The 23,258-nt window shown below is 43.3% G+C and overlaps 1 long non-coding RNA gene across 3 annotated transcripts in view; it reads right to left on the bottom strand.

The window, feature by feature from the left end:
- Positions 1 to 23,258, bottom strand: part of LOC142829114 (uncharacterized) — a 166,422-nt gene that overhangs the window by 77,286 nt on the left and 65,878 nt on the right. For 2 of the 3 annotated variants that reach the window (XR_012903402.2, XR_012903401.2), the window contains exon 2: positions 3,093 to 3,302. This is a non-coding gene — a long non-coding RNA (uncharacterized LOC142829114). Of the gene's footprint in view, positions 1 to 3,092; positions 3,303 to 12,206; positions 12,549 to 23,258 lie in introns of those variants that run through there. The other variant, XR_012903400.2, reaches the window with a different exon arrangement.

Raw genomic sequence — 23,258 nt, 5'->3', positions numbered from 1 at the left:
AGGTCTAGCCCTTTATGCCACCAGACTAGCATAAAGGGGGCAGGATTTATTCATGATTCAGAATTAGAAAATCTAATCACTGGATGGGGGATTTATCTAATTGGTTCCATTATATACCAGTGTCTCACTAATAGCAGATAGGCACAAACACACACTCCTCTAGACTATCAAATGACAATTTCTAATAAAGCTGTGGACAATGCATTCTGAGAAAAAAACCACAATGTGTTCACTCATAAGTGAGTGTTCCCCTTGCTTTTACATCCCACTGGATCCATCATTCAGGAGGAAAATCTGCAAAATATCTGTTTCTAAAACAAAAAGCTCTTTGGAGGGGTAGGTTGGCCAAACCCAGCAAAAACTATTTCGATAAATATTTGTATGTAAAATAAAAAAAGGCAAAGCCAAATTAAGACTTCTGTCCCCACACCCTATGAAAAATCCAAAACAATAATCTGACAACTTTAACTTTCTGAAGCACAACATTTAGTGAAAAAGCAACTTCACATGTACTTAAGAGGTGTGAAGCTCTGCCATAATACACTGCCAGATCGAGTAGCATAGCCAATGATTTATTGTGAATGTGTGTTCAGAACCGTAAGTAAAACAAAAACAGAGTGAATGTGCCTGTACAATACATTTATAGAGATGGACAAACCAAAGAAGAGTCTAGACAGCACTGAACTGTGTGCTTGGTTCTTCTGCTCTCTATCAATGAATGATGTTGAGCCAAGGAGGTGGATTAACCCCAGCAATCAGTGACACACATTATTTACATTTTTTAATCATCTGATAATGTGCTCTAATAGTTTATATATCGCAAACCAAATCCTGCAACTTGGCGATTTTGCCATATCTTTACAGCTTATTGTTTGCGTTAGTAGAAGGGGGTGGGGAAATGGCAGCAGTATTGTTAGTTTTTAAACTATTATTTGTCAACACCTATTCATCTACCCAAAATATTCTGTTTGGCCTGCCTTCGTTCCTGACTGAACAGAACCATGGATAGGACAAAGAGGAAAGAAAGAATTGTTTTCATAAAGATTCTTAAACATTGTTATAATTTTTGACATCTTTAAACATCTCCCAGTTTATGAGAGCAATTGGTTTCCTTTAAAACCTAACAAGATATACTGAAATTCTGTCCAAGTCATTGTTATGCCTTTCCTCTCTGACAAGAGACACTAAATTTTTTTCCTTCCAGTTGACTGCAAGATTATATGTAGTGTTTTACTCTGTTTTGTACAAAACAGAAGTGGTGGCATGTGACAAGAACACAGACCTCATATTACCATACATTTATGCCCTGCAGAAGAAAGGATAGTGTGAGAAAAGGTTTATTAAAGCAGGCTATAAATGTAAATGAAAGGAAAAGGCATCAACTAGTTCTACAATTATCTGCTACTCGCTATCCATTTGCTTATTACCCCACTGAATGTGTAGAGAATTAATCAATCAGAGATGGGAGCTCAGGGGAGAGGGAGAGTTTAGAATAGCAGCAGACTGTAAAATCATCCATGGGAGAACTGGAAGATTTATATAAGTTGAAAAAAGATATAAGAACTCTGAAGTGATCAAGACATTTCTATGTGAGTTAATTGCTGCGCTCCAGTCTCTTTATAAGGTTTTGTTAAATCTTTGATTGAGAGTCATCTTAGCAACTAGACAAAGAGCTCTAGGTCAGCTGAGGGGAACTACACTAACCCGGAACACCAGAATTATATGTTTGGTGCGTTTTTGCATGCATGCGCACCTAACCATGCTAACATCTCAAGCAAGTTAATAGACAAAGTTTTAGCCCAGACTGAGACAAATCCTTCTCTATTCCCTAGGTAGAAAGTTAGCCATCTTGGGCTCTTCAAGCCAAAAGCATGTTGTAGTCCACTTCAAAACTCCCCTCTAAGCCCTGCAATGTTGAGACAGATAATAACCCTGTCGCTTACCCCTCTCTGGTCCCAGACTAGTCTATATTGGGTAGATCCACATTTTTGGAGAAAAGGAAATGTTTTTGTTGCAAGCTAAGATTTTTGTTTTGCTTTGGTCTATATTTAATTATATTCTCAGAGGTTTATAGATTCTCAGAGATATGAAATGGAGTAAGTCTCAAGGGAGACATTAGCGGGCAGAGTAAAGAAGAGACACTCAAAGCTACTGCTAAGCTCAGTTTATCACAGCTAAATTGCAGATATCATTATCACATAAAGCATGTGATGTATGTGAACTCTTAGATATACATACACATGCATGCATGTATATATTCTATATTTGATTTGATATTACAGTATGAGTGTAGTGTGTAAATATGATGTCAAGTACTACTGGTGTAAAAATAGAGTGTAAATTCTGTTGCAGTTATATTTCTTAAATCTAACATATAATCCCCAAACAACAATGCCCCTGACAACAGACAACCTGTTTCCAAAAAAGTTAACCCAGTAATATGGTCCTATCCTTAAAATAAACCTGGGAAACTTATGCCATGAAGATTGTTTTTTTAAATGTAATATATGGTAAGCTGGATTCTGAGAAGTCATCTCTCACCACAGCAAGAGGATAAGATCTTTGTGGTATTTCCACATGTAAATTTTGAATGTTAGCCTCACTGGGAGAGATAAATGTGGCATCAGATTCTAAAGCATTACATATTCTCTCTGTCTCTGTCCCTTACTCTCTGTATATATTAATTTTATAGATTTTTTTTTATTGTCTGAACTCTACTGGTTGCGTGAGAAGCAGAACAATAGGCCAAGCACTTCCATTTCACACATGCCACCACTATAATTCAACAAAGAATAGTAAAAAAAAAAAAAATTATAAACTTGTTATAAATCAGTGCCTAAGCTAAATTAACCGTTGAAATAGATTATCATAAAAATAATGTAATAAAATATTCTTCACCTCTGTGGCTCAGGTGTGGGCGTGCTCACGTGTGCTAATGCTAATGATATGGAATGCTGGGCTTGTGCTGGGACTGCTGTGGGAGAGAGAGGGAGCAGGCAGAGCTGGAGGGAAAAGGAGCTTTGCTATCTCTTGGCCTGGGGAAGGAACTCATAAACAGATGCACTAAAATATAATTATTCTACATAACTCACTTTTAGTAGCAGGGAGTCATCTTCTCTCTCTTATTAGCAGTCAAGCACTCCTCTTTTGGGCTGTATCTCTGTGCCACTTGAAGAAATTAATGACTAAGCAGATCAGGTTGCTCCAATACACAGCTGGCGTAAGGTGTCTTTGGGTTCTACCCTGCACTCTTTACCCACTGAAGAGAATGCGCCTCGTTTGCTCATTTGTAACACAAATTCCTACAAATAAGCAAATATAAATAGTATAAGATGATATACCGAACATTTGACATCCTGGCTTGGTAGGGGAGTGGGCTTAAGGCATAACAGATCTTTTCCAGGTAGTATTATTTCCATTATTGTCATCTCCATTATTTCTAGAGGAGCAGGGAAGCAGTGGGACACAATAATGCAATGAAGCTTCAGGGCTGCTCTAATTTACCTTCTGACCACAATGGCCCCTGGTGGCTGTCTATCATCAGCCAAGAGGATCTGAACTACCACATTGTCGACTCTAGGCCACTGCCTCTCCTGCCGCTGGCATGCCCTCTGCTCCTCCAGCCAGTATTGTTAGAATCTTCATTTTAAAAGCATGAATTTTGACAAGGAGATTCATTCAGCATAGGCAAACTGGGAAATCTTCCACAACAAAACTCAGCAGCTGAATTGTCAGGGCTAGGTGTCGGCCATATGGCAACAACAGAACATTCCAATAGCCTTTTGCCTTTGGTTTAAAAAAATGGAGAGAGTTTGAGAACTGCCATGCAGCCCAATCTCCATACGATGGGCTAAAAACCTAATAGTTACGTGAATGCTGACTTATGCTGTTGCTGGTGGAGTAGGATAGCAATGTGAAAAATAGCTACCTCCTTAGGAATGAAAGAAAGAAATCCAGGGGGGAACACAACTTAGGAAGCTAGCTGGAAGGAAAGTGTAACAGAGACAAAAATAGCCATTTGAGGCCATAGTTGGTTATCTTTCCCAGATTTAAAGGGCTGGCTTCAGACCATATGCTAGGGGAAAACACTCAGGAAAAAAATCTAAGGAGTTTAGTGCTGTTAGGAAATCAAAAAGTAAGGAGTATGAAGGGAAAGGAGTCAGAATCCCTTACTTTTAGTGGGGGAGGACTAAGTGTGCATTACAACCCGACATTTGCAGAACAAGAGCCTGGAATTCCACATGCCTTTCTTTTGTTTTCATATAGAATGTTGTGTGATGCTATAAGAAATATACAGATCCCGTCTGAATATAGATTGCTTTGTTTTGGCATAACCCATTGTTAATGGGGCTGGAAATGAGAAGCTAGTATTAAACTGGGGAGGAGGGAAGGTACAGGAGCTCTAGAGCCTGTAAGGTAATACTGTCAATAATAGAATTAGTCAGGCAGTTCAAACCATACAACCGTGATCATTTGTATATATTGAAGAGCGTTAAGACTCAAAGCATTCTCACTATTAGAAAAGAGGGACTGTATATTTTGCTTTTACATGTTTCAATCAGGTATATAAGATAAACTCATCTTTCAGGATAGATGAGTTATGCCATTTCAGGTAAGCATTGTTACAGATACACTGCCTTGTTAAGCCAGGTAATAATGACATCACATTTTATTTATGTTTCCCATCTGCTGAAGCATTTTAGGCAGCTCACAAAGGGCTTGATTTTCAGCAAGGCCTCAACATAGCTGCTTTTTATGCCAATGCCAATAACAGTAGTTGGAGGTTGTGAGCACAGGTCTAAATGCTAATCTCTGCTCCCGCAATGCATTATTTTATCTGCTCCTGCAACAAAGGCGCTTTTGAAAAAAAATCAGGTTCACAAAATACACAGGGGATGACAGTGAAGACTCTCCTTACAGTCCATTAATGTTATCAAATAACATGACGCCCTTCCCTGAGGCTTGCCACAGAAGGGGAGGAATGGTCATTTTTAACTCCTCCCTCTCGATCTCATACCTGTGCCTCATTGGTTTTTTCTTCCACTCAATAGTGAAAATTCAACCCACCTTCTCTGTCCCAAAGGGCTCTTTAATCTAGCAGAAAAAAAGAGCTAACACAAACAATAGCTGGAAGTTGAAGCTAGACAAATTCGAAGTGGGAAAAAAAAAGGTGTCAATTTTTAACAGAGGTAATTAATCATTGGAACAATTTACCCAGGGTCATGGTGGATTCGACATTTGTGGCAATTTTAAAATCCAGACTGGGTGTTTTTCTAAAAGATATGCTTTAATTCAAAAAGGAACTATTTGGAGGGAGTTCTGTGGCCTCTGTTATACAGGAAGTTAGACTATTTGATCACCTTAGAATTTAGGAGTCAAGTGGCTACCGACCACTCAACACTGATCCACCAAAATCCAGCTCCCATAATTACCTTCCTTGTTACAGCTGAGACAACAGGCCTGCATCCCCACTCCACCTGCATCCTTTTATTCACACCTCTTCCAGGTCTATTTGTAAATACCCTGCTCTCTCTCTGACTTCTATACAACACTGCTCCACCGACACCAGCAATTCCTCTCTACTCCTCCTTCCATAGCCCAACACATCATTCCCGATTTGTATCCTTTTCCTATCCTCATCTCTATGCCTTCATCTATGCTGCCTCCTGCTCAGGAACACTCACTAAGCAGTATACATGAAGTGCCATCTCTGCTAACCAACTCCCACCTTCCAGAAGCCTTGCTTCTATTTCACTGCACACAAGTCATTAGCTGATCCACTTCTGTCCTGCACACACATCTTAACTTGCGTTCGCAGCAAATACACGCAAGTTAGATAAAAATGCTAATATGTTGCCACAATCCAGCAAGAGTAACTGCTCAATTTCTTAGCATTCAGATGAATAACACTCAAGAACTCTAAGGCTGAGACACACAAGCAATTTGCTCCCTAGAACAGAGGCACAGGGCACCTCACCTCCTATTCTATATATCTGATTTGCAAGGCTGGCCCTTTAGATAATGTTTATACTTATGGTCAATGCATTGACTCTTTGTGGTCTTTGAATTGATTATGCACTGATAGTGGCCACACTAGTAAACAAGCCACCACTCAGTGAAACAACAATAAACTAGGATAGTAGTCTTTGATCAAAGACTGAAAACTATGGTATTGAAAAGTTTTTGTGTGTGCGCGTGCGTACACGCGTGTGCAGATTTGGGGTTTTGCTGGCTGAAGCATAACCAAAATCAAGAGTCTGAAAATCCCCACAAGGAGTTTTTTGTGGCTCCAGAATTTTCACTATTTCACTGCTGATCGCAGGGTGAGTAAAATGGAGCAGATACTGCACCAATGCGTTGGGACATACAGCCTAACAGCCCTGACAAAAACCTACTGCTGAGCTCCCTGGCTCTTTCAAAAAGACAGTGACAGCCAGCAGAGGAGCCTGTCCTCCTGCAGAGAGCCTTGAACTGCTATTCTGCACATATAGGCTATGTCTAGACTGCAGGCTTCTTTCGAAAGAGGCTCTTTCGAAAGCATCTTTCGAAAGAGCCTCTTTCGAAAGATCGCATCTAGACTGCAGGCGGATCTTTCGAAAGAGAAATCCGCTTTTTCGAAAGAGAGCACCCAGCGAGTCTGGATGCTCTCTTTCGAAGACGGCCTCTTTACATTGAAGAACGCCTTCTTTCGAAAGAGGAACTTTCGAAAGAAGGCGTTCTTCCTCGTGAAATGAGGTTTACCGCCATCGAAAGAAAAGCCGCGTTCTTTCAAAATAATTTCGAAAGAACGCGGCTTGAGTCTGGACGCAGGGGAAGTTTTTTCGGGAAAAGGCTACTTTTCCTGAAAAAAACCCCTGAGTCTGGACACGGCCCTAGGAACTTTCATTCACTCTGCTGATACAAAGCCTATGGCTGTTTTCCCAGATCCAATGAGAGCTGTTTTCCAAAGAGCCCTGCTTCAGGCTCAGTTTGGGGCAGATGTTTGCCTCCAATTTTGAAATGTTAAGGCTCAATCCAACACAGGATAGTAAAGGAGCTTAATGGGTCCCTTTACACCTCTGGATGAGCCATCTGTATCACAGGTCACACTGTGGTGGATTCTGAAGAGCTGTGGTCTGTGCTGCCAGATCTCCCTCACAGGTGGGGAACAGTAGACCAATGCATGACTGTGCCCCTTCTGCCATTCCAGCACTCCAGCCTGGACAGCTGAGCCTATTTGGAAGTAAGTTGCACTAGAAAATGAGCTGACATGGCTTACTTCCCTGATGGTGCAAGGGAGAAGCAGACTTGAACTGTAACTCCTACTCATAATTTGGGTCTCTGCTTTTTCTGCCAGGGTAGAATCATAGAATCATAGAATCATAGGACTGGAAGGGACCTCGAGAGGTCATCGAGTCCAGCCCCCTGCCCTCAAGGCAGGATCAAGCTCCGTCTACACCATCCCTGACAGATGTCTATCTAACCTGTTCTTAAATATCTCCAGAGAGGGAGATTCCACCACCTCCCTTGGCAATTTATTCCAATATTTGACCACCCTGACAGTTAGGAATTTTTTCCTAATGTCCAATCTAAACCTCCCCTGCTGCACTTTAAGCCCATTACTCCTTGTCCTGTCCTCAGAAACCAAGAGGAACAAATTTTCTCCTTCCTCCTTGTGACACCCTTTTAGATATTTGAAAGCCGCTATCATGTCCCCCCTTAATCTTCTTTTTTCCAAACTAAACAAGCCCAGTTCATGAAGCCTGGCTTCATAGGTCATGTTCTCTAAACCTTTAATCATTCTTGTCGCTCTTCTCTGTACCCTTTCCAATTTCTCCACATCTTTCTTGAAATGTGGCGCCCAGAACTGGACACAGTACTCCAGCTGAGGCCTAACTAGTGCAGAGTAGAACGGCAGAATGACTTCACGAGTTTTGCTTACAACACACCTGTTAATACAACCTAGAATCATATTTGCTTTTTTTGCAACAGCATCACACTGTTGACTCATATTCAACTTGTGGTCCACTATGACCCCTAGATCCCTTTCTGCCATGCTCCTTCCTAGACAGTCGCTTCCCATCTTGTATGTATGGAACTGATTGTTCCTTCCTAAGTGGAGCACTTTGCATTTCTCTCTATTAAACCTCATCCTGTTTACCTCCGACCATTTCTCGGAGTAGTAGTACAACCATATGTTTTGTGATATCCCACAGATTATTTTTACATTTATAAAGGACTGAGTTGGAGTAAGAATGATCTGTCACTTCAAAAATAAGGGAGCTATCTCGGGTGCCCTTTCTTGTTCACTTGAGTTGGAGCCTACCCCTGATGCTAGAGTGAACTGTTGCCATTTTGTGGGCCTGTCACTCACAGACTTAACAGGGTTTGATGTAGAAACAAGACCAAATAGAAAATCACTCTGAAGTTTTTGATCATTTGGATCCAGACTTTTCATCCTTATAAAAAGAGATGGTCCATTTGCAAACTCTAGATCTGGATTTTTTACCTCAAAATAAGAGGTGTTTAGCTCAAAGTCAATTATATTTTAATGAGTTAAAAAAACCTAAACAATTGACAAATTTCAGCTTGATTATGTCCAGCTTCACTAGACACATTTGAAAATTAGTGATCTAACCCAACAGTACAAAACCCAGCACCTTCAGATTTTTGTTTCTTTATTTTCACATCTGCTTTCCAAAATAAACCAGTCAAGTTTTTTTACTAGTTGTACCTGAACTAAAATATATCTTGCTTGAATACAGAGGTGACTTAGCTTAGAGTTCAGGGGTTTTTTGTTTGAGTTAGTTAGGCTCTTATCTATTTTTTCATTACTGTAAGAATAGATTTTTATGTTTCTAGACTACTAGTTATTACTGGCCTGATTTTTAGACTGCCGAGAAGTTGGAGCTCCAACTTAATCAGTACATTCTCAAAAATTCTAAAAATCAGGCCATGAGAGACTTCATTGAAATGTGTGAACTGTATTCTTGGTTAGTACTCACTAAAAATCAGCATATTAGGAAACGTTTGTATTATTTGAATACAAAACAACTGCATGTTGATTGAGATACATAATAAAATTAATGAAGATGACTCATCTAATAACTTTGCATTTAAATGGCAAGTTTCAGAATGAATGATCCCCAGGCATTTAGCAGAAGGGAAGAATAAACAAGTCATTGAATTTTTAGACAGAATGTAATTATCCAAGTTGGATTCTGGCCAGGACACAGGCCTACCCACTCCTATTCCTACAAAAAGTTCTGAGATGGCAGCTATTATGGTAAAGGAACCTACCAATTGCTTCTGCAAAGTATCTGTTTAATTTTAAATGGGTATGACTGATATCAAATACATAAAGACAAACCACTGAAGGGGAAATTGCCAGCTAGACACCTGGATGCAGAAAGCCAGAATGTCCCACATGCGGTCCAGAAACAGATCTTAGGACATAGAGGGTAGCGTTATTCCGAATAACTCAGGCAGTTATTTCGAAAGTGTCAAAACACTGTCGAGCTGAAGGTCTTCTTACTCTGACTCCTGTAACCCTCATTGTATGAAGAATAAGCTAAGTCAGAGGAAGAGTACTCTATTTCGACATAGGGAGCGTCTTGACAGCATTTATTTCAAAATAAGCTATGCAATTGACGTAGCTCAATCTGCGTAGCTTATTTCGAGTTAAACTCTAGAATGTAGACACACTGGCTACATCTAGACTGGCATGATTTTCCGGAAATGCTTTTAATGGAAATGTTTTCCGTTAAAAGCATTTTCAGAAAAGAGCGTCTAGATTAGCACAGATGCTTTTCCGCAAAAGCACTTTTTATGGAAAAGCGTCTGTGCCAATCTAGATGCGCTTTTCTGCAAAAAAGCCCCAATCGCCATTTTTGCCATCGGGGCTTTTTTGCGGAAAACAAATCTGAGCTGTTTACACTGGCCCTTTTGCGCAAAAGGGCCACTTTTGCCCGAACGGGAGCAGCATAATATTTCCGCAAGAACACTGACAATCTTACATGAGATTGTCAGTGCTTTTGCGGAAATTCAAGCAGCCTGTGTAGACAGCTGGCAAGTTTTTCCGGAAAAGTGGCTGATTTTCCAGAGAAACTGACCAGTCTAGACACAGCCACCCAGAGGGGAAAGGATGCCCCTCAGAGGAGCCAGAGAACCAGGGAAGCTATGTAAATCATAGAATCATAGAACTGGAAGGGACCTTGAGAGGTCATCAAGTCCAGTCCCCTGCCCTCATGGCAGGACCAACTACTCACCGATGTAGCTCTTAAGTATTGTGCTGCCATACTCCTTCCATATTACCTCCTAGGCATGGGAAGTGATATAGATGTGTGGTGCCTGGACACCAGGAATATTTCTGGCCCGGGGCCCGGCTACAGCAAAGTTCAGGGCTAGGTCTCACCCCATCCCTCTTTGCCACCCCCGCATGCCACACACACACACCCTCTGTGCATCTCCTGGCCCCACCTGGCAGTTCTAGACCAGCTTCCTGCCACTCGCTCTGCATGGCTGCCGGTAGTTGTGACCCTGCAGACACTAAGGCAGGTGAAGGGGCTGTGCCTCCACGTGCTACCCCTGCAGCCAATGGGAAGCAGCATGTGGAGGCCCTCTACCTTCTGCCTAGGAGCAGCTGCCAGAAGGTAGTGCCCAAGTGCCATGTCCTCTACTCCGCACTCCACCTCCTCCCTCACCCACCTCTTGCCCCAGCCCAGAGCCTGTACCCCAGAGTCCCTCCCATACCCATGTTCCTTCCCAGAGCCTAATCCCTCACCCTCTCTACATCCAAACTCCTTCCAAGAACCTTAGGGTTGCAGGCTCTGGGTATTCTGGGCACCACCAAAATTTTTGCAAACCTGCAGCCTCTGCTACCAGGGGCTACCCAGAATCCATCTTCAGAGGTAGCAGTTTGCAATTAGAAATAGAAAGGTTCTGCTGGACCATTGGGGTCAGCATTAAATTACTCCTGGAACCTTAGTGGGGGAGTGGATAGACGGCTATCCATAGTGACATGGGAGAGCATATGCACAGCCAGCATTCTTCTGCTCCTCAGCCCTGACTGCTATTAAATCCCTCTCTCAAGTCGTTTTTCCTCTTAAAAAAAAAAAAAAAAAAAAAAAAAAAAAAAAAACCACTGAGGCTGTCTACACTTGCACTTGATCAACAAAACTTTTGTCATTCACAGTGTTTAACCCTTCTCCCTCCCTCCGCAAATGACAAAGACTTGCAATGCAAGTGCAAATGTGAACGCTGATTTGTCTGCAGTAGCGCTCTCCTACAAAGGGAAAACCACTTGTTGAGGGTAAAAGAATTGTCTGCAAAAGTACCAACAAACAAGCGTACACACATGCTGACTTTTAGTGACAGGGCTGTGTCGACGCTAGACATACCCTTAGTTTTAGTTTCAGAGAGGTAGCCGTGTTAGTCTGTAACTGAAAAAAACTTAAACAGAGGGTCCTGCAGCACCTTAAAGACTAACAAAAAAATGTAAATAGTATCCTGAGCTTTCCTGGGCACAAGCCACTTCTTCAGATGAGCTTTATATATAAGTTGTGCAGGATTCAGGAACCATCTGAAAAAAGGATAACCCCTGAGGACTGTCAGGTCCAGACAGACCACTTAAGTATGTGCTAATGTTCCAGTGAAGTCAATGACATTTAGGAACATGCTCAAGTATTTTTCTCAATAGGGATGGGACTACTCAGGTGCTTTGCTGAATTGGGCTTAAGACTGAAAAAAAGGTGGTTTTCTAGCAAGGAACTCAGCCCACAGTTTCTTCTCTCTCCCCTAAATCTCTACAGAATTATTACCAGACCAAGGCTAATCTAGAACTAAAAAGGCAAATATATTCAACAAGCACTAGAACAGATGGCAGCTGCTAGACAATCTGCCACCAATCAGCAGATTATGAAGGAGTAAAGAATCCAATAATAACTCAGTTGGGGGGGGGGGGAGAGAAGACAGCCAGCAGTTACTGTGAGAGGGTCATCATTAGTCAGGCAATTCTTTTGGTGAAATCATTTCTTATCAATCTATTTTTAGATGGTAAATTTGCCAATCCTGCTGTACTCTGCTAGCAGCATATCCACAGCTGAGCTCTCTGCAGTAAGTAGTATAGGTCAGAGCTATGGGACCTTTGCATCAAAGGGTGAGATGTGACGATAAAGGTGGGGGACGCGAAGATATACCAAAGCATTCCATCCCAGTTCCCCTTTTACCTCCGTTTCTCAAGCTGGGGAGAGATCCTTATGAGGTGGCACTGAATTCTGTTGACACTCAGTCCATTCCCCGGCTATAAAACTTGATAAAAGTATTCATCATTCTCTCCTAGCAATTATGATTTGTGAATGATTAGCTAGGGTTCAGGTTATGCAACACATCTGGAAGGTGTTGTAGTTCCCACAAATGCAACTGGCAGCACACTGACTTCTATACCCATCCATCTCCAATGGAAAGATTTTGTCTATGTCATTTTCACTTACAGCTCAGAAATCCCTATACAAAATTGAACTAAACCAATCTGAGTCCAGCTTTCCTAAAGAAGCACTAAAACTCTGATCAGTCTCCGTATAAACCAAGTTTTTCCAGTTGGATAATAGCACCATCTACAGGTCTTTCTGTAGTGCAAGCTTGTTCCGTTTATTCTCTAGATATGTATTCTTTGATTCCATCAGGATATTTAATGAGTTTAACGGCGACAGATATCTCTTTCACACAGTCTTGTTTAGAAGAAACGGAGCAAAACCCCTTTGGGTATTGGTGGTACATTTGTTGGGTATACACAATATATATTTACAGTACCATTCTGTTTGTGATAGTTGAAAACAGAACTGTGAAATAGTAATAAGAGACAGTATGTGTGAAATGCCTTAGTTAAGATCTGAAAACTGAACAGATTCTTCTCACAGTACGCAAGCTTAAAATGCTTCTTGTTTTGACCCATACTGCAATGTAGCAGCAGTAGCTGTGATTGGTCCATCAAGATTTCATTGCACTTTCCTCAGACAGACAAATGTAGATATCAAATATTCAGAACTTTCAAGGACACAGATCACTAGCTTTGTCTATGGAGTCTCTCGTTTAATAAAAGATTGATCAGAACAAAAGAAAATAAAGTGTTCTGGTCCATACAAAAGACTCTGGAATATGGGTTGGTTGAATGTAAACAATGACTGCAATTAAATTGGTATTAAAACAACATCCATCTATGCAGAAACCATCTGCTGTAGTAGTACAAATGAATTTTAAAAACTCCCCCCCCCCCACACACACACACACACACACGTTTCACCTTGGAGAACCTAAGGAATTTACAGGGCTGGATTCCATTCCGAAGTGTGCAGTGTACCCCCTTTCATCACTTGAGAAATCCACTAGTGCTTGTGGGTATGCATTGCTGCCTTAAGCCAGTCACACCAATCTTGAAGTTATGCAGCAACCTTTTGATTCTTTAGAGTAGGGCTTTATAGAACATGCTTTAGGACACAGACCTGGATTCAGTGCAGGCTTCCTTCCTGGATTCAGTGTAGGTTTCTCACGGTCCGGTGAGACCAATGAACAAGACTTTGTGCCTTCACCTAGATATCAAACTGCACCAGATCATCAACTCTCACTGTTAATTGACCAGCAAACTAGTTTGACACCTGACATTCAAAAATCATGTTGGGCCCCCAAATCAATCATGAGATTGGCTTAAAAGTCATAAGTGTAAAAGTGATTTCTTTTCTTTATTTACTTTCTGATGTGACAGCCCAAAAGCTGTCATTTTCAGACTTGTCTCTGCCACCAAGAGAGGTAGAAGGTTTTTTGATTTTAAAGGAAGGAGGAGATTCAGATGTAAATCACATTGCTCCAAGAACTGGGACTTTAAGCAAAACATCAAATATCGCAAACCTCACAATATCATCATGAGAATTGGCCACACTGCAAATCAGCACATAAAACCTTTTGGAAGAGGATCACTGCTATGATGAGAATTTGAACCAAAATAATGCCCTGAATGCAGCCCAAAATGATTGAAATTAATGTGTAAATACTCTTTAAAACAAGACACCCTATCATTCCAAAAGGCGTGTGACAACTATGCACGGCAACGGTCTCCAACCTTTTTAAGCACAAGATCACTTTTTGAATTTAAGTCAGTCCAAGATTTCAAACCCAAATACCCCTGCCCCACTCCTTCATCGAAGCCCCACCCTCCTCACTCTGTGAAGACGGGGTACAGGGGAGGGGGACTGAGTGACACCAATGCCCCCCTGCCTCCCTCTCTCTGCACAACAAGCAGGAGGCTCCCAGGGGGCAGCTCTGAGCATAAGCAGCAGGGCAGTGAGGGGAGGGATAGCTGAAGTGCTGGCACTTGATAGCCTCCCAGCCAACCAGTCAGGATCACCTGTCAGAGGCTCCAAGATCTACTGGTAGATCATGATCTACCAGCTGGTGACCACTGATGTATGGCATTTGTTGTTTTAAATGATATATGTGTCATGGGGTTAGAAGCCATGAAGTTGCTGCATTTCTGACGAGAAGTAGCAGCATATACCCCCCCCCCCACACACACACACACCGCTTCAGAGTAATTGCATGTATAAAAGTATATTTCTTCTTTTTTTAAGTTTTGCGTGCAGAGAAGAATCATTAATTTCACTTGAAGTGATTCCCAAACAGGATATGGAGCCTCTAGCAGCTCTTTGGGTTGTGCCAATTGTATCGTGCAGGTGTTTAATCCAAGTGCTCAACTGCACGTAGGGAACACTCATTCTGCAAGTGCTGGGCAGAGCAGGAGCCGCATGCTCGTGTCACATAGCTGCAAGGGGTTGATTCCTCAAAATCAGCAGAAACCTTGGGAAGCTGCTAATTTTTGTAAACAAGAGCCTGGGTTTTATGGAGCAAAATGAAGCAGAAAACTCTCAAGTACACAAGAACCAAATCCCTTCTGCCAAAGTCTCTTATACAGCAGTGAGGCACTAAAACCTGCCATAAACAAGCTGATTGCTCATTTCAGGTCTCTCTCCCTGTCTGCAGTCAGGAAAAACAGCAGCAGCCTCAGCCCAACTGGAGCTGTTGAGGTAGGAAACCTCTCTTGAAGGTCATTACCAATTTTATTTTTAGGCTCTCTTAGAACTTCCTCATTCACACAGAATAGAAAACATACTTGTTTAGGATGAAAGCTGAGATGGGGTCACTGAAAATATTGGTGCACACAATACAGTACCACCACATGGTTGCTCGGGTTCATAGGACAGTGATTGATATGATATAAAAGTTTAGATGGCTCTTAGAAGAAGTAAGGATAAAGGCCCAGTGTAGCTGCTAATGGACTTTTGAGCTCATTACATAGCACTAGAGAGTTTTGACAAAAGGACAATCTCCTCTAAATGTGACATGATATCAGGGACAAGACTAAGGTTATGTCTCCCACTTGCAGGAGGCCATATTTATGTGTGGTGGGGAGAGCATCTGCCTTCAGTGTCACTCCCGGTCAAAGGGGAAGGATGTATAGCAGAGAGGCAGCATGGAGCTACAAAATGGAGGTGTGGTTAGTTAGGGGGCAATTGTGGATGATTCTTATGAGCAGGGCCGGACGGAGGCATGGGCAAGCCAGGCAGCTGCCCAGGGTGCCAACTGCTGGGGGGCGCCTGACGACAGCTGTAAGAAGCACGTGGCATCCCTTACAGCTGCCATCACGTGCCGCGAGCCCAGCTCCCGCAGTGCCGGTCCACCCGCATCCCCTTGGCGCCAACCAGCAGCGCCCTTTCCCCCACGGCCGCGGGGCCCTACACAGCCTGGCGCACGCAACAGCCGGGCTGGACTGGGCTGCGCTTGTGCCGTGCGTCTTATGGGCAGGCCCTGGGCTGCATGCCAGCAGCCGTAGTCGGGCTGTGCGTGCGCCCTGCGCCCAGGGGCAGTGCTGCGCGCCCAAAGCCTTTAGCCCAAGATCAGTGTCTGTATCCTCCTTCCCAACGTCCCAACCCTCTGCTCCCAGCCTAATAAAAAAAGTGAGGGAGAATGGAGTGAGTAGGACAGGGCCTCAAAAGAGGGGCAGGAAGGAGGTGGGGCAAGGGTGTTTGGGTTTCAGGTAGATCCTGGATTGCATTTAAATTAAAAAAGTGATCTCATGCCTAAAAAGGTTGGAGATTACTGCTGTACACTGAAGATAAGCTGCTTCTTATACCTCCATGGAGAATCACCTAAAAGGTAGTTTATCCTTCTAGATTTATTCTGTAGATTCCTGTTTCTCTAGGAATTGTTCTACCAAAAGTAATGAGAGGCCAAACTGCTATACAGAACACAGTGGAAAATATAGATCCTGACCAGAGGAGGCATGTACATTTAAAAAAATAAAGCTCCTATTTATCAGAACAAGCTTAAGTGTTTTACAGAGCTCTCATCTTCCCAGCCAACCCTCCCCTGTCAAACACACAACTGCAATTATTGAAAAGGCATAAAATGATTATAAATTAAACTTTATATCTTCACTGAGCTAGCTGAAAAGAAACCTGCACAGGGCCAACATACTGAAAACAAACACCTCATCTAATTCCAAGTCTGTTAGTTTCAGTGGCACTAGCTATCCACTCCATGGAGTAATTTGATTGAGTCTTTCTTCTACAGCATATGAATTGTAGAATAATTTCTTTCACTGAAGGAAAGGTTAACACTGTAGGCAGAGGGGAGGGAGCTAAAAAGGAGTGCACAATCTCAGTCTGAGATTTACCCACGTCTGTAGTTGGCATAAAAAAAACCTCACATTCAATAATGAATTATTCCAAGAAAATCAACAGACTGAGGGAGAAACTTGCACCACTTCAATGCTTACAGTCAATGAAAATGACTACTGAGGTCAGCTTTGTCTAAACAGTTTGCAATGGACAACAAGACAAAAGGATGGGAGGGTGAAAAAATTAAGGAAAAAACCCCACAGCATTTGTGAGTTGTTAATTATAAGGTGCTCACATTGGAGTCAAAGATATGTTACAAGAGCTTATACTAGATGAGAGGAAGCTGGTAGTTTTATTTTAAAGAGCTAGCGCCCATTGGGCCGGATACAGAGCTGCTGTAAATATGCAGAGCCACAGTGAAGTCAATATGGATGTGGTTTGCTGTGTCTTTCATTTTTGGTTTAGATACGATACAGCTGGTGAAATTACGGGGTTTTTTTGTTCAGCTGCAAAATTGCATTACCATGGTCAATGGCCCCAGAGCTTGATGCTTTAAAATGCATGTATGTTACAAACCAATAAAATCTGTTTGAGGCACTTTACACTTACAAGTTGGACTGCAAAACACAACAGACTAGTAACTGATCTAAAAGAATCATTGTCCCATTCACATAAAAGAGTGGCACCTAACATACACAGCCTTCTATAGGGAAGATATCCATGTGAGATTTGTAGCTTATCCACGTACAACAGGAATAAATAAATGGTGAAGAAACTGATATCAATCTTACTCTGCCTTTTTTCTTTACTTGCTCAAGGGAACATAATTCAAATGCTTCTGTGCAGAGTCATTATGTACAGAGCCAAGCTGATCTTCCACTTATTAAGAAATATTTAGCACCCTTGCTCGCAAACCTTTATATCAATGGAGTCCACCAGTCTTGATCTCAGATTGTGAAGTGTGTGGTTACTGAAACACTAGTCCTGGTTTTCAAAGGAAAAAAAATATTAGTGTGGAAGCCTATGGTAATAAAATCTGATGCAATGAAACTGTTTACAGTGAAATGTTCATATGTCACCACCAAAACTGAGTTTGCAATTTTAAAAAAAATGACTAATTGCGCAACCGTCACAAAATGGGCCTGGATGGCAGGAGGATTGTCTAAAGTTTACAACACAACACACTGACTTTGCAACCATAAAGGAAGTGGGAGGGATATAAATATTACACAACATACTCAGAGCAATTACAAATCACACATTCTTATTATTGTAATAGCAATCTGTAAATAAATCAAAATATACGTATGATTTTCTTTTCAAATGAAGGAAATCACAGAAAGCAAAAAAGAAAATTTTACATTTGCACACATGTAAGCACCAGAAAAAGGTCTGGTCAATGACTAGTAGGAGAGGCAAAAACAGCAGGACTAATAGAGAAAGCGAAAAAAAAAATCTAAGCCAGGATAACAAGAAGGCGTGTGTGCATGAAATTGATGCCCACATGAGTCAGGGTGTTTGAATGAACCTGGCAATTTGTGACAGAGCAACATAAGTACCTTGCCAATAAAATTATAAGATATATCAAGGCAAAATGCAAGCCTGACGGCTACTAAGCCAATGCCCTCACCAGTAGAATACACTGCATACTGTTCAGTTCAGGGACTGGTCATTTGTTAAGCAGTTAATAGCAAACGCTGGAAAAGATTAAAACTAATACCAAAACCCTTCTAACTAGCCCCCAAATAGTTAAATCATCTATGTTGCAAGACAGAGGAAGAGTCCTGTAGCTCCAAGAACACCCAATAGAGGAGATAAGCTTTCTGCTACAATCAAAAAGTAATTGTTTCTGAAGCCACCACACACACCACACCCATAAGCACAATTCAAGCTACCTGCAATGATTTGTGAACAAAAATTATAATATCTATTTTCTAAGACACCTATCAGTATCTATGTGCTATTATACAGTTGCATATTAGAGAGGTTAAATTGTGAGAATTGACCAATCGTATAGTTGATGCATTTTGATGCATCCCCGGGCTACACAAGGTGTTTCAAAGCGGCAGTGCCGCATAGAGCGCAGGTCTGGCCCCAGGCTCCACATGGTGCTGCCTCTTTGAAGTATCTCCTTCTCCCTCCCCTTCTTGCTGCCTCTTTCTGATAGAAGCAACAAGAGCGGGGGAGAGGGGAAGGAGTGACTAGTTGACTAGCCTGTCGACTAGTTCTTCACATTCCTATTACATACCCTAGATGTTTACAGTATTTAAGTACCTAGGAATCAATAGACAAAAGACAACTGGCTGTTAACCGGATAGATTTGATCTGAGTAATAGGAACCCTCCTGTATTTAACACTGTGCAGTATTTACTGTATTTTTCTTTATAATATAGGAAATTTTAACCTATTATAGTGAGCCAATAATCTCATACAGAAATGATCATATGTCCCAATTCTAGTGGAGCAGTCCTGTTTCTTGTGTGACATCCCAGGAGTTCAGTTTAGAACACAGGTTCCCAAACAGGGGGGTGTGAAGAAATTCCCGGGGGGGCATGAGGTGACAACCCCTCCCCCCCCAGTCAAAGAGCCCAGTCCGTCCAGTAATAAAAAAAATAAATAAAAAATAAATCAGAAAATACCATGTGAAGTGTCCGGTATTTTCTGTTTTTCCTTGCTCGGGCGTCTGCCGGAACACGTGCAGCTCAGGCTGGCTGGCGGGGGGAGCATCCCAGGCAGACTTCAAAGGGCCACCTTAAAGGGGCAATGCCTGCTCTTAAAAAGGCAACCTGGAGGGGGGGGGGGGTCAACAACTTTTCCCTTGGAATACAGCACCCCTCCCCCCCCCCCCCCCCCCCCCCCTTCAACACTGGTTCTATGAATTAAAGGGGCCGCGACTGCTTTTCGGTCCCGGTCAGTTCCTTTTTTTTTTGCTCAACAAGTTTTGCTTCTATTTTGGGGGAGGGGGCGTGAGGGTCTCAAAAAGGGGGTATGACGCCAAAAAGTTTGGGAACTACTGGTCTAGGCTATTGAAGCTTTTCATTTCAGCAGTCAAAAAAAGTATTCTAATTGTAACACTTCTGCCAGGTGGAGCCATCAGCAGCCAGGGCCAGGTTCAATATCTAGGGGTTCCTCTCCATCCATGCAACACAGAACTGACTTTCCCCTCCCTCCATCTAGTAACCTGGAAAATTCACACACCCCTAAGCACCTCTGAGATGCAGTACTTCCCCACTCACAGGCACAGTCTGAATGTAGAAAAATAACTTTTATTAAAAGGGAGAGAAGTAACTTGACATTCATTCAGGAAACCACCACAAACAGGGCTCAAACTATGAGTAAAAGTTCCATCCCATTTAGGTCAGGCAGTGTCCTTTTCCTCTCAGGTTCTTAATTTCACCAATCTAAATGTCCCCTTCCCATGTCCAAATCTTCTCTACATTCCACTCAAAGTTGCTGTCCTTGGTCAGGGCAGACCCAGCGTTCACCTCCCATCCTGGGTGTGTGTGTGGGAGGGTAATAAAAAGACATATCACTCATTCCACTGGTCACTCACCACCCACCTGCTCACTGCTCTCCACTACCACTCTTCTGGCAGCTTGTTGCACCTCTTCACCATCACCTTCCTGGCCGCTTGTCCCACCACCACCATTACTGCTGCTGCCAACCTGCTGACCACTTGTTGAATCACTCCAGCACCACCCTGCTGTCCTGCCACTGCATCTCTCCAGCGCCACCCTGCTGGCTGTCAGTCACCAACTGCTGCCATCCACCTCTTGGATATGACGTCTGTTCATCAGCCTCAAATGAGCACAACTCCCAGTGATTTCAGACTTAGCAAGCAGGAAAGAAAAACTGACCAGCAGTGGCTGAATCAGGACGCCTGGGGCAGAGCAGCTGGGGTGCTGCCGGGTTGGTCCAGTAGCGCCCAGAGCGACGCTACGGGACCAACCGGCAGTGCCCCAGCTGCTGTACCACAGGCGTCCGGAGCAAAGCCGCAGAGCACGGGGGCAGCGGGACAGCCCAAACGCACCGTGGCTGTCCTGCTGCCCTCGGGCTCTGCGGCTTTGCTCCCCCTCTCCCTAGTCTGCAGACCAGGGGGACAGGGAGCAAAGCCGCGAAACACGCGGGCAGCGGACAGCCCAGACGTGTCTGGGCTGTCCGCTGCCCGTGTGCTCCTTGGCTTTGCTCTGCTTTGCTCCCCGTCTCCCTGGTCTGCAGGCCAGGGGGACGGGGAGCAAAGCGGCGGAACACGCGGGCAGCCCAGACGCATCTGGGCTGTCCGCTGCCCGCGTGCTCCGCTGCTTTGCTCTGCTTTGCTCCCCTTCTCCCTGGCCTGCAGACCAGGGAGACGGGGAGCAAAGCAGAGCAAAGCGGCGGAGCACGCGGGCAGCAGACTGCCCGCGTGCTCCGCCGCTTTGCTTCCTCTCCCTGGTCTGCTGGAGACCAGGGAGGCGGCCCCGTTCGTAACTGCAGATCCGACATAAGTCGGATCCGCGTAACTCGGGGACTGCCTGTACTATTACAGATGTTTTTGCTCATGAAAGCTAGTGATATTCATCCTCGGTTTTGTTTGCTGAATTCATTCAGAACTAGGGAAAAAAATCTTCCATTTTGCAAAATATATGTATATTGCTGTATGTCGCAGGCTAGTAGTAGTAACATTATCTCCCATTTTAAAAATATACTTTTGTAACAATATTTGTCTGTTTTGACTTGCTTTGGCTGACTAAACCAGTCATTGTTTCATTTTGGAAATTTGTCCACTTTATTTACATAGCATTTTTTGTATCATTGACTGTAGAATGCAGTCAATTATTGAAGGAAAAAATCCTCAAGTTTAAAGCCATGATGTCCAACCGGTTCTGAAGCAGAGGCCGCTATAGTGGTAACTGCTATATCAACTAGCCGCACTCAACCGGCCAAATAGCCACATATGGCTAGTAGCTAGCGTGTTGGACATGCAATATAAAGCCACCACAAGAGTTTATGCCAAGACCTTACATTTTCTATGCTTGAGACTCACACATACCTGGTTTCCTTTGTGGTAGCTGACCTATGCTTTATTACTTTCCCTAAAGATAATAAGATTCTCAGATAAATCACCTACTATGGAAAGCTATTCTGAATAGCATTTAACAATAATAAAAATACTTAAGATTTGTATGCAGTAATGAACCGAGACCCAAAAAACCCTTTCCTTATTTTCATACAATAAATCGTAGCCTTAAATGTCTGACTGTAAGAACAGCTGAGAAATGGATAGAAGATAGAAAATATCATAATGCCACTATATAAATCTATAGTGCACACACACCTTGAATACAGTATCCCGTTCCAGTCATCCCATCTCAAAAAGGATGTAGTCGAACTGGAAAAGGTTCCAAGAAAGGCGACAGAGATGATCAAGGGTGTGGAATGAGGAGACACTACAAAAATTAGGGCTATTCATCTTAGAGGAGAGATGACTAAGGGGGGCTATTATAGAGGATTATGAAATCATGAATGGTGTGAAGAAAGTGTAATTTACCCTTTCCGGCAATACAAAAACTAGGGGTCACTTGATTAAATTAATGGGCAGAAGATTAATTAATAATTGTGTATTAATATAAACAAGAGAAAGTACTGTTTCCCACGCTGCACAATTCATTGCCATAAAATGCTGTGATTAAGGTTAATATTCTCTCCAGGTTATTTTTAGTAGGGAGGTATGGGGCCTGGGACAACCCCCTCTACACCAGGTCCTGCTCCCACCCTGCCTCTTCCTGGTCCTGCTTTGACCTCCATTTCACCCTTTCCCCAAAGTCCCCTCACCTGAGCAATGCAGGGAGTTGGCAGAGCAGAGCAAGCTGGGGACCAGGTCACTCCACTTCCCACTGCCACTGGTGATTGCAGGGGCAGGTCCCCACCCCTGCTACCAGCACCAGTGTCCCTACTAATTACATGGGCCACCCTTGGTCCTGCACTTCTGTGTCCCTCTGAAGCACAAGGTCTCCAAAGCAGTTGCCCCACATTATCCTAGAGAGTAAAAACTATGCACAGATCACAATAAATAAAAATTCATTCCAGCCCACGACCTATCTGTGACTCCACAAAAATAATTGGGGGACCAGAGCTAGGTCAGTAGGAGGAAGGACAGCTGAAGTCCTATGTGGGGGACAAAGATCAAGCCCCCATTCTCACCCCCATGGTAAGGGCAGAGCAGGCAGAGCTCCAAGGGTTACAGCCAAAGTGGGGGGGGGATGCAGTGAGGCAGGCACACAGCTGCCACTCCAGAGCTGGCTGCAGTTGCAGGACCGGAGTACACTGTACTGACTCCAACCGCAGCCAGAGTCACAAACCCCCAACCACAGGTGAGTGGACAGCCTTGAGAGGGGAGACACACAGCTCTGGCTGCAGTCCTGCCATCAGCCATGAGGCAGAGGCATGCAGCCCTAACTTCACTCTTTGCTGGGAGGCACAGGGTGGGGGGGGTCACAGAGTCCTCTTCAAACCCCAGCTGCAGGGCATGGGAGCATCACCCCAGCTCTAGCCCAGGCTTCAGCCACTGACAACTGAAGCCAAAGAAGTGAGAGAGGTCTAGTAAAGTCACAAAATCTGTGACCGCCATGTTTG

Source organism: Pelodiscus sinensis, chromosome 5, assembly GCF_052426305.1.
Source record: "Pelodiscus sinensis isolate ZL-2025 chromosome 5, ASM5242630v1, whole genome shotgun sequence".
Lineage (NCBI taxonomy): Eukaryota > Metazoa > Chordata > Testudines > Trionychidae > Pelodiscus > Pelodiscus sinensis.
The sequence above is the reverse complement of the archived record's forward strand: the minus strand, read 5'-3'. Positions and strand labels throughout refer to the sequence as shown.